The sequence below is a fragment of the Hippocampus bargibanti genome, unplaced genomic scaffold (genome assembly GCF_051943395.1).
Source record: "Hippocampus bargibanti isolate YZ-2025 unplaced genomic scaffold, ASM5194339v1 Contig00152, whole genome shotgun sequence".
NCBI classification, from domain to species: Eukaryota; Metazoa; Chordata; class Actinopteri; order Syngnathiformes; family Syngnathidae; genus Hippocampus; species Hippocampus bargibanti.
This window is the reverse complement of record NW_028296984.1, coordinates 27423-39669: the sequence shown is the minus strand read 5'-3', so window position 1 is coordinate 39669 and position 12247 is coordinate 27423.

Sequence of the window (12247 nt, the reverse complement as noted above, 5' to 3'; positions counted from 1 at the left end):
AGAGGCCGACCTCCAGCGCCGCCTGCCCGACTTTGCTGGTTCCCTGTCGGCCTCAAGACCTCCGTGGATGCCCGGTCTGGAACTCTGAGAAGAGAGGCCGACCTCCAGCGCCGCCTGCCCGACTTTGCTGGTTCCCTCTCGGCCTCATCACCTCCATGGGTGACCTAATTGACACTTAGAAAATATTCATCACTTGGGAAATGTTAGAGGCCGACCTCCAGCGCCGCCTGCCCGACTTTGCTGGTTCCCCCTCGGCCTCAAGACCTCCGTGGATGCCCGGTCTGGAACTCTGAGAAGAGAGGCCGACCTCCAGCGCCGCCTGCCCAACTTTGCTGGTTCCCTCTCGGCCTCATCACCTCCATGGGTGACCTCCTTGACACTTAGAGAATATTCATCACTTGGAAAATGTTGGAGGCTGAACTCCAGCGCCGCCTGCCCGACTTTGCTGGTTCCCCTTCGGCCTCAAGACCTCCGTGGATGCCCGGTCTGGAACTCTGTTAATAGAGGCTGACATCCAGCGCCGCCTGCCCGACTTTGCTGGTTCCCTGTCGGCCTCAAGACCTCCGTGCATGCCCAGTCTGGAACTCTGGGAATAGAGGCCGACCTCCAGCGCTGCCTGCCCGACTTTGCTGGTTCCCCCTCGGCCTCAAGACCTCCGTGGATGCCCGGTCTGGAACTCTGGGAATAGAGGCCGACCTCCAGCGCCGCCTGCCCGACTTTGCTGGTTCCCCCTCGGCCTCAAGACCTCCGTGGATGCCCGGTCTGGAACTCTGAGAAGAGAGGCCGACCTCCAGCGCCGCCTGCCCGACTTTGCTGGTTCCCTGTCGGCCTCAAGACCTCCGTGGATGCCCGGTCTGGAACTCTGAGAAAGAGAGGCCGACCTCCAGCGCCGCCTGCCCGACTTTGCTGGTTCCCTGTCGGCCTCAAGACCTCCGTGGATGCCCGGTCTGGAACTCTGAGAACAGAGGCCGACCTCCAGCGCCGCCTGCCCAACTTTGCTGGTTCCCTCTCGGCCTCATCACCTCCATGGGTGACCTGCTTGACACTTAGAAAATATTCATTACTTGGGAAATGTTAGAGGCTGAACTCCAGCGCCGCCTGCCCGACTTTGCTGGTTCCCCTTCGGCCTCAAGACCTCCGTGGATGCCCGGTCTGGAACTCTGAGAAGAGAGGCCGACTTCCAGCGCCGCCTGCCCAACTTTGCTGGTTCCCTCTCGGCCTCATCACCTCCATGGTTGACCTGCTTGACACTTAGAAAATAATTCAAAGTCTATACTTAGAAAATACTCAACACTTGGGAAATGTTAGAGGCCGACCTCCAGCGCCGCCTGCCCGACTTTGCTGGTTCCCCCTCGGCCTCAAGACCTCCGTGGATGCCCGGTCTGGAACTCTGTTAATAGAGGCTGACATCCAGCGCCGCCTGCCCGACTTTGCTGGTTCCCTGTCGGCCTCAAGACCTCCGTGAATGCCCAGTCTGGAACTCTGGGAATAGAGGCCGACCTCCAGCGCTGCCTGCCCGACTTTGCTGGTTCCCCCTCGGCCTCAAGACCTCCGTGGATGCCCGGTCTGCAACTCTGAGAAGAGAGGCCGACCTCCAGCGCCGCCTGCCCGACTTTGCTGGTTCCCTGTCGGCCTCAAGACCTCCGTGGATGCCCGGTCTGGAACTCTGAGAAGAGAGGCCGACCTCCAGCGCCGCCTGCCCGACTTTGCTGGTTCCCTGTCGGCCTCAAGACCTCCGTGGATGCCCGGTCTGGAACTCTGAGAACTCTGAGAGGCCGACCTCCAGCGCCGCCTGCCCGACTTTGCTGGTTCCCTCTCGGCCTCATCACCTCCATGGGTGACCTGCTTGACACTTAGAAAATATTCATCACTTGGGAAATGTTAGAGGCCGACCTCCAGCGCCGCCTGCCCGACTTTGCTGGTTCCCCCTCGGCCTCAAGACCTCCGTGGATGCCCGGTCTGGAACTCTGAGAAGAGAGGCCGACCTCCAGCGCCGCCTGCCCGACTTTGCTGGTTCCCCCTCGGCCTCAAGACCTCCGTGGATGCCCGGTCTGGAACTCTGAGAAGAGAGGCCGACCTCCAGCGCCGCCTGCCCGACTTTGCTGGTTCCCTCTCGGCCTCATCACCTCCATGGGTGACCTGCTTGACACTTAGAAAATATTCATCACTTGGGAAATGTTAGAGGCCGAACTCCAGCGCCGCCTGCCCGACTTTGCTGGTTCCCCCTCGGCCTCAAGACCTCCGTGGATGCCCGGTCTGGAACTCTGAGAAGAGAGGCCGACCTCCAGCGCCGCCTGCCCGACTTTGCTGGTTCCCTGTCGGCCTCAAGACCTCCGTGGATGCCCGGTCTGGAACTCTGAGAATAGAGGCCGACCTCCAGCGCCGCCTGCCCGACTTTGCTGGTTCCCTGTCGGCCTCAAGACCTCCGTGGATGCCCGGTCTGGAACTCTGGGAAGAGAGGCCGACCTCCAGCGCCGCCTCCCCGACTTTGCTGGTTCCCCCTCGGCCTCAAGACCTCCGTGGATGCCCGGTCTGGAACTCTGAGAAGAGAGGCCGACCTCCAGCGCCGCCTGCCCGACTTTGCTGGTTCCCTGTCGGCCTCAAGACCTCCGTGGATGCCCGGTCTGCAACTCTGAGAAGAGAGGCCGACCTCCAGCGCCGCCTGCCCGACTTTGCTGGTTCCCTGTCGGCCTCAAGACCTCCGTGGATGCCCGGTCTGGAACTCTGAGAAGAGAGGCCGACCTCCAGCGCCGCCTGCCCGACTTTGCTGGTTCCCTGTCGGCCTCAAGACCTCCGTGGATGCCCGGTCTGGAACTCTGAGAAGAGAGGCCGACCTCCAGCGCCGCCTGCCCGACTTTGCTGGTTCCCTCTCGGCCTCATCACCTCCATGGGTGACCTGCTTGACACTTAGAAAATATTCATCACTTGGGAAATGTTAGAGGCCGACCTCCAGCGCCGCCTGCCCGACTTTGCTGGTTCCCCCTCGGCCTCAAGACCTCCGTGGATGCCCGGTCTGGAACTCTGAGAAGAGAGGCCGACCTCCAGCGCCGCCTGCCCGACTTTGCTGGTTCCCTCTCGGCCTCAAGACCTCCGTGGATGAAAATATTCATCACTTGGGAAATGTTAGAGGCCGACCTCCAGCGCCGCCTGCCCGACTTTGCTGGTTCCCCCTCGGCCTCAAGACCTCCGTGGATGCCCGGTCTGGAACTCTGAGAAGAGAGGCCGACCTCCAGCGCCGCCTGCCCGACTTTGCTGGTTCCCTCTCGGCCTCAAGACCTCCGTGGATGCCCGGTCTGGAACTCTGAGAAATGTTAGAGGCCGACCTCCAGCGCCGCCTGCCCGACTTTGCTGGTTCCCCCTCGGCCTCAAGACCTCCGTGGATGCCCGGTCTGGAACTCTGAGAAGAGAGGCCGACCTCCAGCGCCGCCTGCCCGACTTTGCTGGTTCCCTGTCGGCCTCAAGACCTCCGTGGATGCCCGCTGGAACTCTGAGAAGAGAGGCCGACCTCCAGCGCCGCCTGCCCGACTTTGCTGGTTCCCTCTCGGCCTCATCACCTCCATGGGTGACCTGCTTGACACTTAGAAAATATTCTGGAAATGTTAGAGGCCGACCTCACTTGGGTTCCCCCTCGGCCTCAAATGTTAGAGGCCGAACTCCAGCGCCGCCTGCCCGACTTTGCTGGTTCCCCCTCGGCCTCAAGACCTCCGTGGATGCCCGGTCTGGAACTCTGTTAATAGAGGCCGACCTCCAGCGCCGCCTGCCCGACTTTGCTGGTTCCCTGTCGGCCTCAAGACCTCCGTGGATGCCCGGTCTGGAACTCTGGGAATAGAGGCCGACCTCCAGCGCTGCCTGCCCGACTTTGCTGGTTCCCCCTCGGCCTCAAGACCTCCGTGGATGCCCGGTCTGGAACTCTGAGAAGAGAGGCCGACCTCCAGCGCCGCCTGCCCGACTTTGCTGGTTCCCTGTCGGCCTCAAGACCTCCGTGGATGCCCGGTCTGCAACTCTGAGAAGAGAGGCCGACCTCCAGCGCCGCCTGCCCGACTTTGCTGGTTCCCTGTCGGCCTCAAGACCTCCGTGGATGCCCGGTCTGGAACTCTGAGAAGAGAGGCCGACCTCCAGCGCCGCCTGCCCGACTTTGCTGGTTCCCTGTCGGCCTCAAGACCTCCGTGGATGCCCGGTCTGGAACTCTGAGAACAGAGGCCGACCTCCAGCGCCGCCTGCCCAACTTTGCTGGTTCCCTCTCGGCCTCATCACCTCCATGGGTGACCTGCTTGACACTTAGAAAATATTCATTACTTGGGAAATGTTAGAGGCTGAACTCCAGCGCCGCCTGCCCGACTTTGCTGGTTCCCCTTCGGCCTCAAGACCTCCGTGGATGCCCGGTCTGGAACTCTGAGAAGAGAGGCCGACTTCCAGCGCCGCCTGCCCAACTTTGCTGGTTCCCTCTCGGCCTCATCACCTCCATGGTTGACCTGCTTGACACTTAGAAAATAATTCAAAGTCTATACTTAGAAAATACTCAACACTTGGGAAATGTTAGAGGCCGACCTCCAGCGCCGCCTGCCCGACTTTGCTGGTTCCCCCTCGGCCTCAAGACCTCCGTGGATGCCCGGTCTGGAACTCTGTTAATAGAGGCTGACATCCAGCGCCGCCTGCCCGACTTTGCTGGTTCCCTGTCGGCCTCAAGACCTCCGTGAATGCCCAGTCTGGAACTCTGGGAATAGAGGCCGACCTCCAGCGCTGCCTGCCCGACTTTGCTGGTTCCCCCTCGGCCTCAAGACCTCCGTGGATGCCCGGTCTGCAACTCTGAGAAGAGAGGCCGACCTCCAGCGCCGCCTGCCCGACTTTGCTGGTTCCCTGTCGGCCTCAAGACCTCCGTGGATGCCCGGTCTGGAACTCTGAGAAGAGAGGCCGACCTCCAGCGCCGCCTGCCCGACTTTGCTGGTTCCCTGTCGGCCTCAAGACCTCCGTGGATGCCCGGTCTGGAACTCTGAGAAGAGAGGCCGACCTCCAGCGCCGCCTGCCCGACTTTGCTGGTTCCCTCTCGGCCTCATCACCTCCATGGGTGACCTGCTTGACACTTAGAAAATATTCATTACTTGGGAAATGTTAGAGGCCGAACTCCAGCGCCGCCTGCCCGACTTTGCTGGTTCCCCCTCGGCCTCAAGACCTCCGTGGATGCCCGGTCTGGAACTCTGAGAAGAGAGGCCGACCTCCAGCGCCGCCTGCCCGACTTTGCTGGTTCCCCCTCGGCCTCAAGACCTCCGTGGATGCCCGGTCTGGAACTCTGAGAAGAGAGGCCGACCTCCAGCGCCGCCTGCCCGACTTTGCTGGTTCCCTCTCGGCCTCATCACCTCCATGGATGACCTGCTTGACACTTAAGAGAAAATATTCATTCCCTTGGGAAATGTTAGAGGCCGAACTCCAGCGCCGCCTGCCCGACTTTGCTGGTTCCCCCTCGGCCTCAAGACCTCCGTGGATGCCCGGTCTGGAACTCTGAGAAGAGAGGCCGACCTCCAGCGCCGCCTGCCCGACTTTGCTGGTTCCCTGTCGGCCTCAAGACCTCCGTGGATGCCCGGTCTGGAACTCTGGGAATAGAGGCCGACCTCCAGCGCCGCCTGCCCGACTTTGCTGGTTCCCTGTCGGCCTCAAGACCTCCGTGGATGCCCGGTCTGGAACTCTGGGAATAGAGGCCGACCTCCAGCGCCGCCTGCCCGACTTTGCTGGTTCCCCCTCGGCCTCAAGACCTCCGTGGATGCCCGGTCTGGAACTCTGAGAAGAGAGGCCGACCTCCAGCGCCGCCTGCCCGACTTTGCTGGTTCCCTGTCGGCCTCAAGACCTCCGTGGATGCCCGGTCTGTGGAACTCTGAGAAGAGAGGCCGACCTCCAGCGCCGCCTGCCCGACTTTGCTGGTTCCCTGTCGGCCTCAAGACCTCCGTGGATGCCCGGTCTGGAACTCTGAGAAGAGAGGCCGACCTCCAGCGCCGCCTGCCCGACTTTGCTGGTTCCCTGTCGGCCTCAAGACCTCCGTGGATGCCCGGTCTGGAACTCTGAGAAGAGAGGCCGACCTCCAGCGCCGCCTGCCCGACTTTGCTGGTTCCCTGTCGGCCTCAAGACCTCCGTGGATGCCCGGTCTGGAACTCTGAGAAGAGAGGCCGACCTCCAGCGCCGCCTGCCCGACTTTGCTGGTTCCCTCTCGGCCTCATCACCTCCATGGGTGACCTGCTTGACACTTAGAAAATATTCATCACTTGGGAAATGTTAGAGGCCGACCTCCAGCGCCGCCTGCCCGACTTTGCTGGTTCCCCCTCGGCCTCAAGACCTCCGTGGATGCCCGGTCTGGAACTCTGAGAAGAGAGGCCGACCTCCAGCGCCGCCTGCCCGACTTTGCTGGTTCCCTGTCGGCCTCAAGACCTCCGTGGATGCCCGGTCTGGAACTCTGAGAAGAGAGGCCGACCTCCAGCGCCGCCTGCCCGACTTTGCTGGTTCCCTCTCGGCCTCATCACCTCCATGGGTGACCTGCTTGACACTTAGAAAATATTCATCACTTGGGAAATGTTAGAGGCCGACCTCCAGCGCCGCCTGCCCGACTTTGCTGGTTCCCCCTCGGCCTCAAGACCTCCGTGGATGCCCGGTCTGGAACTCTGAGAATAGAGGCCGACCTCCAGCGCCGCCTGCCCGACTTTGCTGGTTCCCTGTCGGCCTCAAGACCTCCGTGGATGCCCGGTCTGGAACTCTGGGAATAGAGGCCGACCTCCAGCGCCGCCTGCCCGACTTTGCTGGTTCCCTGTCGGCCTCAAGACCTCCGTGGATGCCTCGGTCTGCGCCGCCTGCCCGAACTCTGGAGAACTCTGAGAGAGAGGCCGACCTCCAGCGCCGCCTGCCCGACTTTGCTGGTTCCCTGTCGGCCTCAAGACCTCCGTGGATGCCCGGTCTGGAACTCTGAGAAGAGAGGCCGACCTCCAGCGCCGCCTGCCCGACTTTGCTGGTTCCCTGTCGGCCTCAAGACCTCCGTGGATGCCCGGTCTGGAACTCTGAGAAGAGAGGCCGACCTCCAGCGCCGCCTGCCCGACTTTGCTGGTTCCCTCTCGGCCTCATCACCTCCATGGGTGACCTGCTTGACACTTAGAAAATATTCATCACTTGGGAAATGTTAGAGGCCGAACTCCAGCGCCGCCTGCCCGACTTTGCTGGTTCCCCCTCGGCCTCAAGACCTCCGTGGATGCCCGGTCTGGAACTCTGAGAAGAGAGGCCGACCTCCAGCGCCGCCTGCCCGACTTTGCTGGTTCCCTGTCGGCCTCAAGACCTCCGTGGATGCCCGACACTCTGGAACTCTGGGAATAGAGGCCGACCTCCAGCGCCGCCTGCCCGACTTTGCTGGTTCCCCCTCGGCCTCAAGACCTCCGTGGATGCCCGGTCTGGAACTCTGAGAAGAGGCCGACCTCCAGCGCCGCCTGCCCGACTTTGCTGGTTCCCCCTCGGCCTCAAGACCTCCGTGGATGCCCGGTCTGGAACTCTGAGAATAGAGGCCGACCTCCAGCGCCGCCTGCCCGACTTTGCTGGTTCCCTGTCGGCCTCAAGACCTCCGTGGATGCCCGGTCTGGAACTCTGAGAAGAGAGGCCGACCTCCAGCGCCGCCTGCCCGACTTTGCTGGTTCCCTGTCGGCCTCAAGACCTCCGTGGATGCCCGGTCTGGAACTCTGAGAAGAGAGGCCGACCTCCAGCGCCGCCTGCCCGACTTTGCTGGTTCCCTGTCGGCCTCAAGACCTCCGTGGATGCCCGGTCTGGAACTCTGAGAAGAGAGGCCGACCTCCAGCGCCGCCTGCCCGACTTTGCTGGTTCCCTGTCGGCCTCAAGACCTCCGTGGATGCCCGGTCTGGAACTCTGAGAAGAGAGGCCGACCTCCAGCGCCGCCTGCCCAACTTTGCTGGTTCCCTCTCGGCCTCATCACCTCCATGGGTGACCTGCTTGACACTTAGAAAATATTCATCACTTGGGAAATGTTAGAGGCCGAACTCCAGCGCCGCCTGCCCGACTTTGCTGGTTCCCCCTCGGCCTCAAGACCTCCGTGGATGCCCGGTCTGGAACTCTGAGAATAGAGGCCGACCTCCAGCGCCGCCTGCCCGACTTTGCTGGTTCCCTGTCGGCCTCAAGACCTCCGTGGATGCCCGGTCTGGAACTCTGAGAATAGAGGCCGACCTCCAGCGCCGCCTGCCCGACTTTGCTGGTTCCCTCTCGGCCTCAAGACCTCCGTGGATGCCCGGTCTGGAACTCTGGAACCGACCTCCAGCGCCGCCTGCCCGACTTTGCTGGTTCCCTGTCGGCCTCAAGACCTCCGTGGATGCCCGGTCTGGAACTCTGAGAAGCCGACCTCCAGCGCCGCCTGCCCGACTTTGCTGGTTCCCTGTCGGCCTCAAGACCTCCGTGGATGCCCGGTCTGGAACTCTGAGAAGAGAGGCCGACCTCCAGCGCCGCCTGCCCGACTTTGCTGGTTCCCTGTCGGCCTCAAGACCTCCGTGGATGCCCGGTCTGGAACTCTGAGAAGAGAGGCCGACCTCCAGCGCCGCCTGCCCAACTTTGCTGGTTCCCTCTCGGCCTCATCACCTCCATGGGTGACCTGCTTGACACTTAGAAAATATTCATCACTTGGGAAATGTTAGAGGCCGAACTCCAGCGCCGCCTGCCCGACTTTGCTGGTTCCCCCTCGGCCTCAAGACCTCCGTGGATGCCCGGTCTGGAACTCTGAGAAGAGAGGCCGACCTCCAGCGCCGCCTGCCCGACTTTGCTGGTTCCCTCTCGGCCTCAACCTCCAGGGGCCTGCTTGACACTTAGCGCCGCCTGCCCGACTTTGCTGGTTCCCTTCGGCCTCAAGACCTCCGTGGATGCCCGTCTCTGGAACTCTGGGAAATGTTAGAGGCCGACCTCCAGCGCCGCCTGCCCGACTTTGCTGGTTCCCCCTCGGCCTCAAGACCTCCGTGGATGCCCGGTCTGGAACTCTGCCCGACTCCAGCGCCGCCTGCCCGACTTTGCTGGTTCCCTGTCGGCCTCAAGACCTCCGTGGATGCCCGGTCTGGAACTCTGGGAATAGAGGCCGACCTCCAGCGCTGCCTGCCCGACTTTGCTGGTTCCCCCTCGGCCTCAAGACCTCCGTGGATGCCCGGTCTGGAACTCTGAGAAGAGAGGCCGACCTCCAGCGCCGCCTGCCCGACTTTGCTGGTTCCCTGTCGGCCTCAAGACCTCCGTGGATGCCCGGTCTGCAACTCTGAGAAGAGAGGCCGACCTCCAGCGCCGCCTGCCCGACTTTGCTGGTTCCCTGTCGGCCTCAAGACCTCCGTGGATGCCCGGTCTGGAACTCTGAGAAGAGAGGCCGACCTCCAGCGCCGCCTGCCCGACTTTGCTGGTTCCCTGTCGGCCTCAAGACCTCCGTGGATGCCCGGTCTGGAACTCTGAGAAGAGAGGCCGACCTCCAGCGCCGCCTGCCCAACTTTGCTGGTTCCCTCTCGGCCTCATCACCTCCATGGGTGACCTGCTTGACACTTAGAAAATATTCATCACTTGGGAAATGTTAGAGGCTGAACTCCAGCGCCGCCTGCCCGACTTTGCTGGTTCCCCCTCGGCCTCAAGACCTCCGTGGATGCCCGGTCTGGAACTCTGAGAAGAGAGGCCGACCTCCAGCGCCGCCTGCCCGACTTTGCTGGTTCCCTCTCGGCCTCATCACCTCCATGGGTGACCTGCTTGACACTTAGAAAATATTCATCACTTGGGAAATGTTAGAGGCCGAACTCCAGCGCCGCCTGCCCGACTTTGCTGGTTCCCCCTCGGCCTCAAGACCTCCGTGGATGCCCGGTCTGGAACTCTGTTAATAGAGGCTGACATCCAGCGCCGCCTGCCCGACTTTGCTGGTTCCCTGTCGGCCTCAAGACCTCCGTGGATGCCCAGTCTGGAACTCTGGGAATAGAGGCCGACCTCCAGCGCCGCCTGCCCGACTTTGCTGGTTCCCCCTCGGCCTCAAGACCTCCGTGGATGCCCGGTCTGGAACTCTGAGAAGAGAGGCCGACCTCCAGCGCCGCCTGCCCGACTTTGCTGGTTCCCTGTCGGCCTCAAGACCTCCGTGGATGCCCGGTCTGCAACTCTGAGAAGAGAGGCCGACCTCCAGCGCCGCCTGCCCGACTTTGCTGGTTCCCTGTCGGCCTCAAGACCTCCGTGGATGCCCGGTCTGGAACTCTGGGAATAGAGGCCGACCTCCAGCGCCGCCTGCCCGACTTTGCTGGTTCCCTGTCGGCCTCAAGACCTCCGTGGATGCCCGGTCTGGAACTCTGAGAAGAGAGGCCGACCTCCAGCGCCGCCTGCCCAACTTTGCTGGTTCCCTCTCGGCCTCATCACCTCCATGGGTGACCTGCTTGACACTTAGAAAATATTCATCACTTGGGAAATGTTAGAGGCCGAACTCCAGCGCCGCCTGCCCGACTTTGCTGGTTCCCCCTCGGCCTCAAGACCTCCGTGGATGCCCGGTCTGGAACTCTGAGAAGAGAGGCCGACCTCCAGCGCCGCCTGCCCGACTTTGCTGGTTCCCTCTCGGCCTCATCACCTCCATGGGTGACCTGCTTGACACTTAGAAAATATTCATCACTTGGGAAATGTTAGAGGCCGAACTCCAGCGCCGCCTGCCCGACTTTGCTGGTTCCCCCTCGGCCTCAAGACCTCCGTGGATGCCCGGTCTGGAACTCTGTTAATAGAGGCTGACATCCAGCGCCGCCTGCCCGACTTTGCTGGTTCCCTGTCGGCCTCAAGACCTCCGTGGATGCCCAGTCTGGAACTCTGGGAATAGAGGCCGACCTCCAGCGCCGCCTGCCCGACTTTGCTGGTTCCCCCTCGGCCTCAAGACCTCCGTGGATGCCCGGTCTGGAACTCTGAGAAGAGAGGCCGACCTCCAGCGCCGCCTGCCCGACTTTGCTGGTTCCCTGTCGGCCTCAAGACCTCCGTGGATGCCCGGTCTGGAACTCTGAGAAGAGAGGCCGACCTCCAGCGCCGCCTGCCCGACTTTGCTGGTTCCCTGTCGGCCTCAAGACCTCCGTGGATGCCCGGTCTGGAACTCTGAGAACCTCTGCCGACCTCCAGCGCCGCCTGCCCGACTTTGCTGGTTCCCTCTCGGCCTCAAGACCTCCGTGGATGCCCGGTCTGGAACTCTGAGAATGTTAGAGGCCGACCTCCAGCGCCGCCTGCCCGACTTTGCTGGTTCCCCTCGGCCTCAAGACCTCCGTGGATGCCCGGTCTGGAACTCTGAGAAGAGAGGCCGACCTCCAGCGCCGCCTGCCCGACTTTGCTGGTTCCCTCTCGGCCTCAAGACCTCCGTGGATGCCCGGTCTGGAACTCTGAGAAGAGAGGCCGACCTCCAGCGCCGCCTGCCCGACTTTGCTGGTTCCCTCTCGGCCTCAAGACCTCCATGGAGACCTGCTTGACACTTAGAAAATCATCACTTGGGAAATGTTAGAGGCCGACCTCCAGCGCCGCCTGCCCGACTTTGCTGGTTCCCCCTCGGCCTCAAGACCTCCGTGGATGCCCGGTCTGGAACTCTGTTAATAGAGGCCGACCTCCAGCGCCGCCTGCCCGACTTTGCTGGTTCCCTGTCGGCCTCAAGACCTCCGTGGATGCCCAGTCTGGAACTCTGGGAATAGAGGCCGACCTCCCAGCGCCGCCTGCCCGACTTTGCTGGTTCCCTCTCGGCCTCAAGACCTCCGTGGATGCCCGGTCTGGAACTCTGAGAAGAGAGGCCGACCTCCAGCGCCGCCTGCCCGACTTTGCTGGTTCCCTGTCGGCCTCAAGACCTCCGTGGATGCCCGGTCTGGAACTCTGAGAAGAGAGGCCGACCTCCAGCGCCGCCTGCCCGACTTTGCTGGTTCCCTGTCGGCCTCAAGACCTCCGTGGATGCCCGGTCTGGAACTCTGAGAATAGAGGCCGACCTCCAGCGCCGCCTGCCCAACTTTGCTGGTTCCCTCTCGGCCTCATCACCTCCATGGGTGACCTGCTTGACACTTAAAAAATATTCATCACTTGGGAAATGTTAGAGGCCGAACTCCAGCGCCGCCTGCCCGACTTTGCTGGTTCCCCCTCGGCCTCAAGACCTCCGTGGATGCCCGGTCTGGAACTCTGGGAATAGAGGCCGACCTCCAGCGCCGCCTGCCCGACTTTGCTGGTTCCCCCTCGGCCTCAAGACCTCCGTGGATGCCCGGTCTGGAACTCTGAGAAG